The sequence below is a fragment of the Dendropsophus ebraccatus genome, chromosome 13 (genome assembly GCF_027789765.1).
Source record: "Dendropsophus ebraccatus isolate aDenEbr1 chromosome 13, aDenEbr1.pat, whole genome shotgun sequence".
NCBI lineage: Eukaryota > Metazoa > Chordata > Amphibia > Anura > Hylidae > Dendropsophus > Dendropsophus ebraccatus.
The window spans coordinates 37960802-37973143 of NC_091466.1; the positions used below are offsets into that span (position 1 = coordinate 37960802).

Here is a 12342-nt window from a genome sequence, read left to right on the forward strand (position 1 = left end):
TAAGAGAGAGATATGAGGAGGCAGAGTAGCGAATTAGCAACTTAGAAGATGAGATGGTGAAGTGTAAAAAGGTCTCTGATGAGTCAGCAAAAGAGATACAGGAGCTTAAAAGGAGGTTGATAGATGCAGAAGATAGATCTAGACGCAATAACTTGAGGGTGGTGGGTCTTCCTGAAGGAACAGAGGGGAAGGATCTGAACGAATGGGCAAATGGCTGGCTGAGGTCCATTATGGGCACTGAGGCCCTTTCCCCGAATTTTGCGATTGAGCGAATACATCGGGTGCCTGGTAAGCCCCCGCCCCCCCCCCCCCCCCCCCCCGTCGGGAAGTTAACCCAGACCAATAGTGTTGAAGTTACTCTCATACCAGGATCGGGACTCGGGGGACCTCCTGGTCAATAATAATAAGGTGGCGATCTTTCCAGACTATTCGTATGAAACTCAAAAAAAGAGAGCAGAATTTAATCAGGTCAAAAGGCACCTAAGAGAAAAAAATGTGAAGTATGCACTTATGTTCCCAGCGAAACTGAAAATCATGCAGGATGGTAAAGCCTGGTTCTTTGGCACCCCGGGGGAAACGGCTGACTGGTTGGATCAAAGAGGTTATTAAGTTATTCTGCTGAGTAAAGAGAGACAATGGAATAAGCTTAGTTTAGAGACTCTGGGTGTTAACTTAGAGTCACTTAAGAGGGGGGGAGGTAGGGATGGGGGGAAGGGGGTGTTGGAGGGGGGGAGGTCGGATGACCTGAGGGAGGGGGATGGGGAGAAAGGGGAGTTGGTGGCTGGGAAGGGGAAATGGGGGAGGGAGAGGATAAAGGGGGAATTAGGTTTGTTTGTTTTTTCTTTTCTTTCTTGGTTCCCCTGCAGATGGTATTGATCTGGCAAGCATGGTGGTAAGGTTAATAGCATGGAATGTTAGGGGATTAGGAGAAAAGAAGAAGAGGTTGGCAGTCCTGCATAATTTGCAATGTTATTTACCGGCGGGAGTGTGTTTAGTGGAGACACATTTTACTGAGGAAACATCTTATAAGTTGGCTAAGAGATGCTGGTCCGATCAATACCATTCTACTTTTTCTGGATATGCAAGAGGGGTGACGCTCTTGATACATAGGAGCTATAGGTGCGAGTTATGAAGTCAGAGTATAGATAAGGAAGGTATGTTTTTTTTTTTTGCATGGTGTGTTGGAGGGGTTGGAATGGATAATAGCTGGGGTGTATATTCCCCCCACCCCCTTTTAAGTTAATTGTTTTGGAGAAATTGTTTGATTTCATTAAAGATCATCCTAACTGTCCACTCGTAGTGGTAGGGGATTATAATATGGTGATTAATGAGAAGTTAGATAGGAAGAGGGAAGATGGGAGCCATAGAAGTTCTGGGGTTTCTCCTCTGTTGAGAATAATTAAAGAATATGGTTTGGTTGATAACTGGAGGGAAAGAAACCCTGACAAGTTTGAATATACATGCTGGAACAAAACTAATAAAGTCTTCTCCAGAATTGATATGGCATTAGTCAATTCACATATGGTGCATAAAATTAATAAGGTTTCACATTTATCACGGGGATTGTCAGATCACGCACCCATATTAGTGGAAATACACACATATAAAGACAAGGTGATAAAACCTATTAAAATTCATCCACATTGGTTAGAGCTTATTGAAGATAAGGAAGGAATTACTAGAGAGCTTAAAGAGTTATGGGAAATTAATTAAAACACTGCCACACTTCACACTATTTGGGATACAATGAAAGCAATTATTAGGGGCAGGTATTTCGGGATTATTAATAGGAAAAAAAAAGAGGTTTAGGGAAAAAGAAGAAAGATTAAAAGAAGGGGTTAGGAAAGCGGAGCGGGATTATATCACAAACACAACTAGGGAAACACAAAACAAACTAGGGTTAAAACGGAAAGAGTTGGATGGGTATTTAAAAGAAAAGGCTAGGAATCAGATGATGTTCTTGGGAGGGAGGAGATATAGAGAATCGGGTACCCCAAATAAGGGTCTTATGTCGATTATAAAAAATCAGGAGGGGAGAAGGGAAATATTAGCAATTAGAGGGGTGGATGGGAAAATGGTTTATAATTCCCAAGAAGTACGAACTGGAGAGAATGGAACCGCTGCACATCTATGGCTGATACTAATGCCGCTAGGCCTATATTAAAAATCAACACCAGAGTGTCTGTATATGAATTGATCAAGCCATATTGCCCCGTGTACCACCGCGCAGGTCCTCTGGTCCACACGGGTCCCTACGCTAACTCCACACCATGTCGGTCAGCGACCGCCAACCCCGCAAAGCGTGCACGTGCAGGGAAGGGAGGCCATGGAACGGCCCTGCAACCCCAATGTCACAGGACCAGACCCAAAAAGCCCCACCAAAACCCAGCCAGCACCACCGGCGGGAAAGGCTGCCCCCAAACTACACAAGTATGGATATGGTATTACACTTACCATTGCTGCTCTCACAGAATGGGGAAGACATAGGGTCCAGACATGTGAGCACAGACATATCCTGCTAATTTTGGTCATGTGGGTCTTATAAAGGAGTGCTAGCTGTTCAGAGAGGGAGAATTGTAAAACAGGAACTGGAGAGAATGGAACCGCTGCACATCCCATCTATGGCTGATACTAATGCCGCTAGGCCTATATTAAAAATCAACAACAGAGTGTCTGTATATGAATTGATCAAGCCATATTGCCCCGTGTACCACCGCGCAGGTCCTCTGGTCCACACGGGTCCCTACGCTAACTCCACACCGTGTCGGTCAGCGACCGCCAACCCTGCAAAGCGTGCACGTGCAGGGAAGGGAGGCCATGGAACGGCCCTGCAACCCCAATGTCACAGGACCAGACCCAAAAAGCCCCACCAAAACCCAGCCAGCACCACCGGCGGGGAAGGCTGCCCCCAAACGACACAAGTATGGATATAGTATTACACTTACCATTGCTGCTCTCACAGAATGGGGAAGACATAGGGTCCAGACATGTGAGCACAGACATATCCTGCTAATTTTGGTCATGTGGGTCTTATAAAGGAGTGCTAGCTGTTCAGAGAGGGAGAATTGTAAAACACGAACTGGAGAGAATGGAACCGCTGCACATCCCAGAGGACCTGCGCGGTGGTACACGGGGCAATATGGCTTGATCAATTCAAATACAGACACTGTGGTGTTGATTTTTAATATAGGCCTAGCGGCATTAGTATCAGCCATAGATGGGATGTGCAGCCGTTCCACTCTCTCCAGTTCGTGTTTCACAGTTCTCCCTCTCTGAACAGCTAGCATTCCTTTATAAGACCCACATGACCAAAATTAGCAGGATATGTCTGTGCTCACATGTCTGGACCCTATGTCTTCCCCATTCTGTGAGAGCAGCAATGGTAAGTGTAATACCATATCCATACTTGTGTCGTTTGGGGGCAGCCTTCCCCGCCGGTGGTGCTGGCTAGGATTTGGTGGGGCTTTTTGGGTCTGGTCCTGTGACATTGGGGTTGCAGGGCCGTTCCATGGCCTCCCTTCCCTGCATGTGCGCGCTTTGCGGGGTTGGCGGTCGCTGACCGACACGGTGTGGAGTTAGCGTAGGGACCCGTGTGGACCAGAGGACCTGCGCGGTGGTACACGGGGCAATATGGCTTGATCAATTCAAATACAGACACTGTGGTGTTGATTTTTAATATAGGCCTAGCGGCATTAGTATCAGCCATAGATGGGATGTGCAGCCGTTCCACTCTCTCCAGTTCGTGTTTCACAGTTCTCCCTCTCTGAACAGCTAGCACTCCTTTATAAGACCCACATGACCAAAATTAGCAGGATATGTCTGTGCTCACATGTCTGGACCCTATGTCTTCCCCATTCTGTGAGAGCAGCAATGGTAAGTGTAATACCATATCCATACTTGTGTCGTTTGGGGGCAGCCTTCCCCGCCGGTGGTGCTGGCTGGGATTTGGTGGGGCTTTTTGGGTCTGGTCCTGTGACATTGGGGTTGCAGGGCCGTTCCATGGCCTCCCTTCCCTGCACGTGCACGCTTTGCGGGGTTGGCGGTCGCTGACCGACACGGTGTGGAGTTAGCGTAGGGACCCGTGTGGACCAGAGGACCTGCGCGGTGGTACACGGGGCAATATGGCTTGATCAATTCAAATACAGACACTGTGGTGTTGATTTTTAATATAGGCCTAGTGGCATTAGTATCAGCCATAGATGGGATGTGCAGCCGTTCCACTCTCTCCAGTTCGAATTCCCAAGAAGTATTGGCCCAATTTATGATATTTTTTAAAAATCTCTACACATCAGAGGCAAAATATGAGAAAAAAGAAGTACAAGATTATCTGAGCAGCATAAACCTACCTATACTTTCACTAGAGCAAAGGCAAAAACTGGAGTCACCAATTACAGAGGGGGAGTTCTTTGATGCACTAAATGGTATAAGAGGGAATACATCTCCAGGGAAAGACGGTATCGCATATGACGTTTATAAGGTTCATGGGGAGGCACTTATTAGGCCCTTATGGGAGGTGTTTAAAAAATCTTTAGAAATAGGTAGTCTTTCGGACTCTATGAATGAAACTATTATTACTCTTATACTGAAGGAAGGGAAAGATAAGACGGAGTTAGAATCATATAGACCAATCTCCCTTATTAATACTGATGTAAAAATTTACTCCAGAATATTGGCCAATTGCCTGAAGGGAATTATGCCTGAATTGGTACATGAGGATCAGACTGGCTTTATCTCGGGGCGTATGGCCAAATTTAATATAAGATGGGTATATGAAAATATCCAGATGGTGGAGTCCCCGGGGTCCCACTCCATCCTATCATTAGATGCAGCAAACGCGTTTGATAGGGTGGAGTGGGACTATTTATGGGAGTTTCTGGAGAAATTTGGGTTTGGTCCCCAGTTCATTGCAATGATTAGAATATTGTATAACTCGCCCAAAGGGTTTGTACGGGTTAATGATAGGGTCTCTGACGGGTTTATAGCTGGAAGAGGTACTAAGCAGGGGTGTCCCCTCTCTCCTCTACTCTTTGCCCTGAGCTTAGAACCGTTAGCGGCATTGATTAGACAAGATCCCTTGATTGAGGGGCGAGGGGTGGAGGAGATAGGGTGACACTGTATGCAGACGACATACTGTTCCTGAAAGAGCCCTGTGTTTCCATTCCTAGGGTAATGGAGTTGATTAAGGAAAACAGGAGGTTTTCAGGATTACTAGTGAACTCGAACAAATCTATTTTGATGCCTCTGAAGGAAAGGGTAGATGTGGGAGGACTCCCAGTGAGGACTCTTGAGGATGGGGAGAGCTTTCGGTATTTGGGAGTGCAAGTATCAAGAAAGATTGGAGACTTTAATAAGTTGAACCTGGGGAAAGTTTTGAGAGAGGGAAGATAAATATATGGGTAAGGCTGCAGTTAAGTAAGGCCGATAGGATAGTGTAACTCCGGTCTATTTGCCTGCCGAAATTCCTCTACATATTTGCAGTAGCTCCTATTTGGATAGGGGATAAATTCTTTAGGAGAATAAGAAAACTAGCAAATGATTTAATATGGGGGAGGAGAAGGGTGCGTATTAAACTGGATAATCTTACACTCCCTATGGGCAGGGGTGGTTTAGGGGTTCCCAATTTTAAGTTTTATTATTTGGCATCACAGTTGGTGTGGTTTCAGAAGTCGTTTAACAGGGGCTTTCATGATTGGATTGGACAAACTAAATGTTTTGGGTTTGGACTTGATTCAGAAGATCGAGGCAGGGATCGTAGACCAAACAATGTGCAAGGAGAAGATAATGATAAGATCTCTTGTCTGTGTCTGGAAGGCCGTTAAAAAATTGCTTGGGTTAGAGGGGCAATTCCCATTTGCATCAATATGGTATAATTATAGCCTGGGCAGATATGATATTGGTTTAGGGGAGGAGTTATTTAGAAAAGGTATAAGGGTTCTGGCTGATATGGTGGGTAATAGGATTAAGAAATGGGAGGAAGTTAGTCAGGAATATATATTACCCGGAAAGTATTGGTTTGTATATACCCAGGTCTATACGGCGGTTAAAGATGGCATTAGAAATGAGGGGGATATGATAAAGAGTGAACAACTGGTTGATGGAATAAGGGACTCCTCCAGTGGACCGAGAGGAATTTCCTTTATGTATAGATATTTCATCAGTAAACTCAAGGGATGTATGAAAGGTAAGAATAAATGGGAGGAAGAAATTGGTGGAATATCCGAAGTACAGTGGATGTGAAAATTGCAAAATATTAGACATGTTTCTAAATCATTTAATCATAGAATTGTTCAATATAATATTATACAAAGATTATATTGCACCCCCTCCTTTTTAGTAAAAATTAAGCATGCAAAAATTAAGAGCTGACCTAGGTGTGGGCTGAGAGAAGCGGGGTTCTTACATATGGTATGGTCTTGTCAGAAGTTGGGGTTTTTTTGGGAGGCAATTATGCTAAATATAAAAACTACTATGGGCATAGAGATACCCAGCAGCCCGCTAATGATAATATTGGGAGAGGTGCCATCTATAAAGTCCTCGAAAGTAATACGGAAGAAAATTAGCAGGCTCTTGTTTTATGGGCGACTGGTCATAGTGAGGAAATGGTTGTCAACAAACATCCCCTCTTACTATGAATGGGAAAGCTGCCTGAGAACTTGTGAAAGGTACTATAATAATTGAGATTGTGTTTTTTTTTTTTTTTTTCCTCCCCTTTTCTCCTAGGGGTTGGGGGGGAGGGATAAGGTTTCTGGAGGGAGGGAAGGGATAAGGAGGGAAAGGGGGGAGGGTAATAAAAGGAAAGAAAAGGGAAAAAAAGGGGAAAAAGTTAATGGAAATGAATATGATAATAAGGTGAAAAACTGAATGTATATAGTGTTGTTCATGATTTATTGTTATGTATTTATTGGATTTGATAAATAAGAAAATAAGTTTGCCGCATTTTCATGTGATGTAATTTTTTTTGGTGTATAATGAGCTCTATAAATAATAATTAACTGTGAAATCTTGTGACTAGGTATTTCACTACACCACCTAACTGCTGAAAATAGATTATCCCAATTTACATTTTTCTGGTGGAAATCCCTTTCCCACTTTTCTTTAAATCCTTTATGCCTTGTGACTTTACCATTTTCAACATTTTTTTTAACATCTTGTATATTTTCCCTGTGATTGCCTTTGTGGCTTTAGTGACATTCTCCATGAAAACCCTGTGTTTTTGTACCAAAAAAAATTGTTTTATCTTCTGTACAATTTATCGCATGTGCAACTTGCAAATATCTATATTGAACCAATGGTATATCCCCATAATCCGCAATAAGTGTATCTAGTGATTTCAACTCACCCTGAACATCGAATAATTGCGTTACTTTAGTCACCCCTAAGGATGGTCCGAACCTGCCGAACCCGAACCTCGGCCGGTTTGGACCATCCCTAGTCACCCCCCATCTCCCACAAAATGTGTAGTCACATATTTTATATAATTGTGCTATTTGTGGATTCCCCCATAGTGGAGTAAACTCTGTACTGTAAATTAAATTAAGCAATCTTTTAGTACCAGACCAGACTTTACTCATCATATACCATAATGGCTCAGTTCTTCTACCAAATCCAATCCCTGTCTCCAAAATAGTAGGCAAATCCGGAAGGAAATTGTTACTAATTCTTTGCCATTTACCAGTGCAGTCAAAGTTATGCCACTGAACTATAAAGGCCATTTGTGCAGGTCGCATATCCAATCCCAACTACCTTACCACCCCATATCAAGGTGTTGCACATCTTTGTTATTTTTTTAAAGTGTTCTTTATCCATCCATATAGGGCTGTTAGATATAACATAAAATTTGAGGCAAAATCACCATCTTGACCAGGCTTACTCTTGCGGCCATACCAATAGGTAGTCTATTCCAAACTCTGATCTTCTTATACAATTTATCTATAACAGGAAACAAGTTTTCTTCCAAAAATTGATTCAAGTCAGTTATTATATTAATTCCAAGATATTTACAAGGTTCACCCGGCCTGATTACATTTAATCGGCCACATATACCCCTATCCTCTTCTGACAAGAACATGACTGATGACTTTTGCCAGTTGACTAAGAACCCTAAAAAGCTGCCGAACTCGTCAATTAAACTCATAACCCTAGCTAGAGATGACTGGATGTTAGACACAAAGAGCATTATATCGTCCGCAAACATAGACACTTTTTCTTCCCTATCCCCATATTGGAAACCAATAAATTCCTTACTTTCAGGAAGAGCAATGGGCAAAGGTTCTATAGCTACATCAAAAAGAAGGGGGGGGGAGAGGGCAGCCCTGTCTTGTACCTCTAGAAAAAAAAAGTAGATGACAAAAGTAGATGACATTAGTATTACTAATACCCTCGCACTCGGGTCTCTATACAGCAGCTGCATCCACCTAATACAATCATCCCCCAAGCCCATCTTCCTCAGCACTACCCAGAGGTAATTCCATTCAATCCTATCAAATGTTTTAGTAGCATTGAGTGTAATGACAGCCTTACCTCTGGGAGACTGGCCACCCTCCTGGATGTTAGTAAATGCTCTTCTTATATTCCTATATACCCCCCTCCCTTGAATAAAGCCAGATTGATCCTCATTGATCAACAAATTCATAACCTTATTCAAGCGATTTGCCACGATCATAGCTAACACGTTAGCATCAGAATTAATTAGTGATATGGGGTGATGTGATATGACTCCGGGCTCCGAGGGTCCTTCCCTTCCTTGGGTATCAATGTAATAATAGCTTCTATCATTGATTGGGGTATATACCCTACTTCCAAAGAATAATTAAAAACTCCCAACAACTCATCCACAATTTTACTCCCCACTCTTTTATAGATCTCAACCGGGATTCCGTCGGAGCCCGGAGCCCTACCATCACCCATCTCACCCAATGCTTGAAAGCACTCAGCCCTATTTAGTGGAGCATTAAGTATTTCACGTTCCTGTGGTGACAAACATGGCACCTGAAACTTATCTAAGTAGTCCAGTATTTCCTCTTCGCTTTGATGACATTCTGATGAGTACAGGTTAGCGTAATATTTAACAAAAACTTTAAGGATTCCTTCCGTTGTTGTAACTATATTATTGTTATCTTCAATTGCTCCGATAGAACGCATATTTTTTTGGGGTTGAATAATTCTTGACAGGTATTTACCTGGCACCTCCCCTTCCATTCTACACTCACCGGCCACTTTATTAGGTACACCTGTCCAACTGCACGTTACCACTTAATTTCTAATCAGCCAATCACATGGCGGCATTTAGGCAAGGAGACAATCTCCTGCAGTTCAAACCGAACATCAGTATGGGGAAGAAAGATGATTTGAGTGCCTTTGAACGTGGCATGGTTGTTGGTGCCAGAAGGGCTGGTCTGAGTATTTCAGAAACTGCTGATCTACTGGGATTTTCACGCACAACCATCTCTAGGGTTTACAGAGAATGGTCCGAAAAAGAAAAAACATCCAGTGAGCGGCAGTTCTGTGGGCGGAAATGCCTTGTTGATGCCAGAGGTCAGAGGAGAATGGGCAGACTGGTTCGAGCTGATAGAAAGGCAACAGTGACTCAAATAGCCAACCGTTACAACCAAGGTAGACAGAAGAGCATCTCTGAACGCACAGTACGTCGAACTTTGAGGCAGATGGGCTACAGCAGCAGAAGACCACACCGGGTGCCACTCCTTTCAGCTAAGAACAGGAAACTGAGGCTACAATTTGCACAAGCTCATCAAAATGGGACAGTAGAAGATTGGAAAAACGTTGCCTGGTCTGATGAGTCTCGATTTCTGCTGCGACATTCGGATGGTAGGGTCAGAATTTGGCGTCAACAACATGAAAGCATGGATCCATCCTGCCTTGTATCAGCGGTTCAGGCTGGTGGTGGTGGTGTCATGGTGTGGGGAATATTTTCTTGGCACTCTTTGGGCCCCTTGGTACCAATTGAGCATCGTTGCAACGCCACAGCCTACCTGAGTATTGTTGCTGACCATGTCCATCCCTTTATGACCACAATGTACCCAACATCTGAGGCTACTTTCAGCAGGATAATGCGCCATGTCATAAAGCTAGAATCATCTCAGACTGGTTTCTTGAACATGACAATGAGTTCACTGTACTCAAATGGCCTCCACAGTCACCAGATCTCAATCCAATAGAGCATCTTTGGGATGTGGTGGAACGGGAGATTGGCATCATGGATGTGCAGCCGACAAATCTGCGGCAACTGTATGATGCCATCATGTCAATATGGACCAAAATCTCTGAGGAATGCTTCCAGCACCTTGTTGAATCTATGCCACGAAGAATTGAGGCAGTTCTGAAGGCAAAAGGGGGTCCAACCCGTTACTAGCATGGTGTACCTAATAAAGTGGCCGTTGAGTGTATATCTTGCCTACAGAAACTGATTTCTAATTTCTACACTCCTAATCCTTTCTTGATCCCATCTTGCCCTCTCCAACATCCAGTCATCCCAGCTCTCTTTTGTTTCTTTGTCTCTAAATCTACTTTCCTTCTCCTCTACTACCTTATATAATCCTTCCATTTTTTCTCTTTTTTTTTTTTTTTTGCCGCTATTCTGTTATGCAGTATTCCCCTTAATGTAGCTTTATATGCATCCCAAACAAAATCCGGTTTTGATGATCCTTTATTAACTTCAAAGTAGTTTTGGGTTTCCTTTTCTAAATCTACATCCAAAAGATGCAGCCAAATACTCCCTTTTGGTGACTTCAATAAATACTGGCGCATGATCTGAAAACCCCCTTTTACCAAATTTAGCTTTACTGACAATTTCAAGTGCCTGGTCATCCCCTAAGACATGATCTATCCTTGTTAATACATTGTGGGTTTTGTTTATACAAGAAAATTCACTTCTCTCACTGTTTTTAATTCTACAAATATCCCACCACCCAAGTTCTCTCGCTATTTTGTTTAGGGAAGTAGGACCCTCTCTCTTCACCGCTTTACTCACCCTCAACCTGTTTCTAGACTCCTCAAACACCTCATTAAAGTCCCCTATCCATATCTTAGGGCAGTCAGGCATGTCTCTAACTATTCTATCAATCTCCCAAAAAAAACTATGACTGAACGGGGGAGGAAAATAAACGATCACCAAAACCATTTTTATATTCTGACAAATAGCGTGTAGTATAATATAGCGACCCATTTTATCTGTTTTACAACCAAACATTTCAAATTTCAGAGCCCTATGAACAAAGATAGCAACACCTCTTGAGTAGGACGAGAAAGTAGAGTGATAGACTTCTTGCATCTAACGCCTATATACTACCTGTATAGAGACAGGCACCAAGTGAGTTTCCTACAGGCATATTATTGCTGGTAAATAACATTTTAAGGCATCAAAGATGGGGCTACATTTACTCCTATCTGCAAGACCCCTAACATTTCACGAAACAACCTTAAATCCACTCATTACACTTTATCAGTCGTGCAAAGCTTAACCCCTTCCCCCAATATGACGTCCAGGGTCGTCATGAAAAGCAGTGCCAGAATGCATCATGACGTCCCTGGACGTCATGCTCATCCTGCCTCTTTCCACTGTCCCTGGCTGAGATCGGGTAGCAGGAGGAGGCTGTGTCACATAGCCTCCTCCTGCTGCCACTGCCCGGAGGGGAGCCGCGCTCCCCCCCGGGCAGTTAACCCCATAGACGCCGCGGTCGGTGTGACCACAGCGTATATGGGGAGATCTCCTTCTTCTCTACGATCGGCTGCTGGGAGGAGGCAGCTGCACATGCTGTAACACTGCTGTGCTCCTCCCAGGCACCCGCTCTCTGCCGGAGCCGACCCTGCGCCCCCTCCTCCCCGTTCTTCCCCTCCTCCCCGTGCTCCCCCTTCCCAGCCCGCTCTCTCCCTCTGCAGGCGCTCCCCCTCCCTCCCTGTGCTTCCTTTCCTGCCCCCCCCCCCACCGTGCTTCCTTTACTGGAGCCCCCCCCCCTCCCCGTGCTTCCTTTCCCGGCGGCGCGCCCCCCCCCCCCCCCCGCCCCCTCCTGGAGCCGCGCGAGTAATCGCTCGACTCCGGGAGGGTAACCATAGCAACCCAGACGCTTCCCAGTGCGTCTGGGCTGCTATGATTTCTAATGATCAGGCCCCTGCACTGAGGCTGGGACCTGATCATTTGAATGATCTGTCAGTGTGACACTGACAGATCATTCAATATATAATGCATTACAGCACTGATCATGTGCTGTAATGCATTATATATGTGAAAAAGTGAAAGTTAAAAAAAAAAAAACACTAAACACACTTACATACATAAATAAAGAAATAATTAATTACAATAAATAAATTAAACAAACAAATAATAAG

General features: G+C 44.0%; 1 protein-coding gene across 6 annotated transcripts in view; it reads left to right on the plus strand.

Moving 5' to 3' along the window:
• ARHGEF11 (Rho guanine nucleotide exchange factor 11) overlaps window positions 1–12342 on the plus strand; it is a 630876-nt gene that overhangs the window by 463685 nt on the left and 154849 nt on the right. The window lies entirely within an intron of this gene.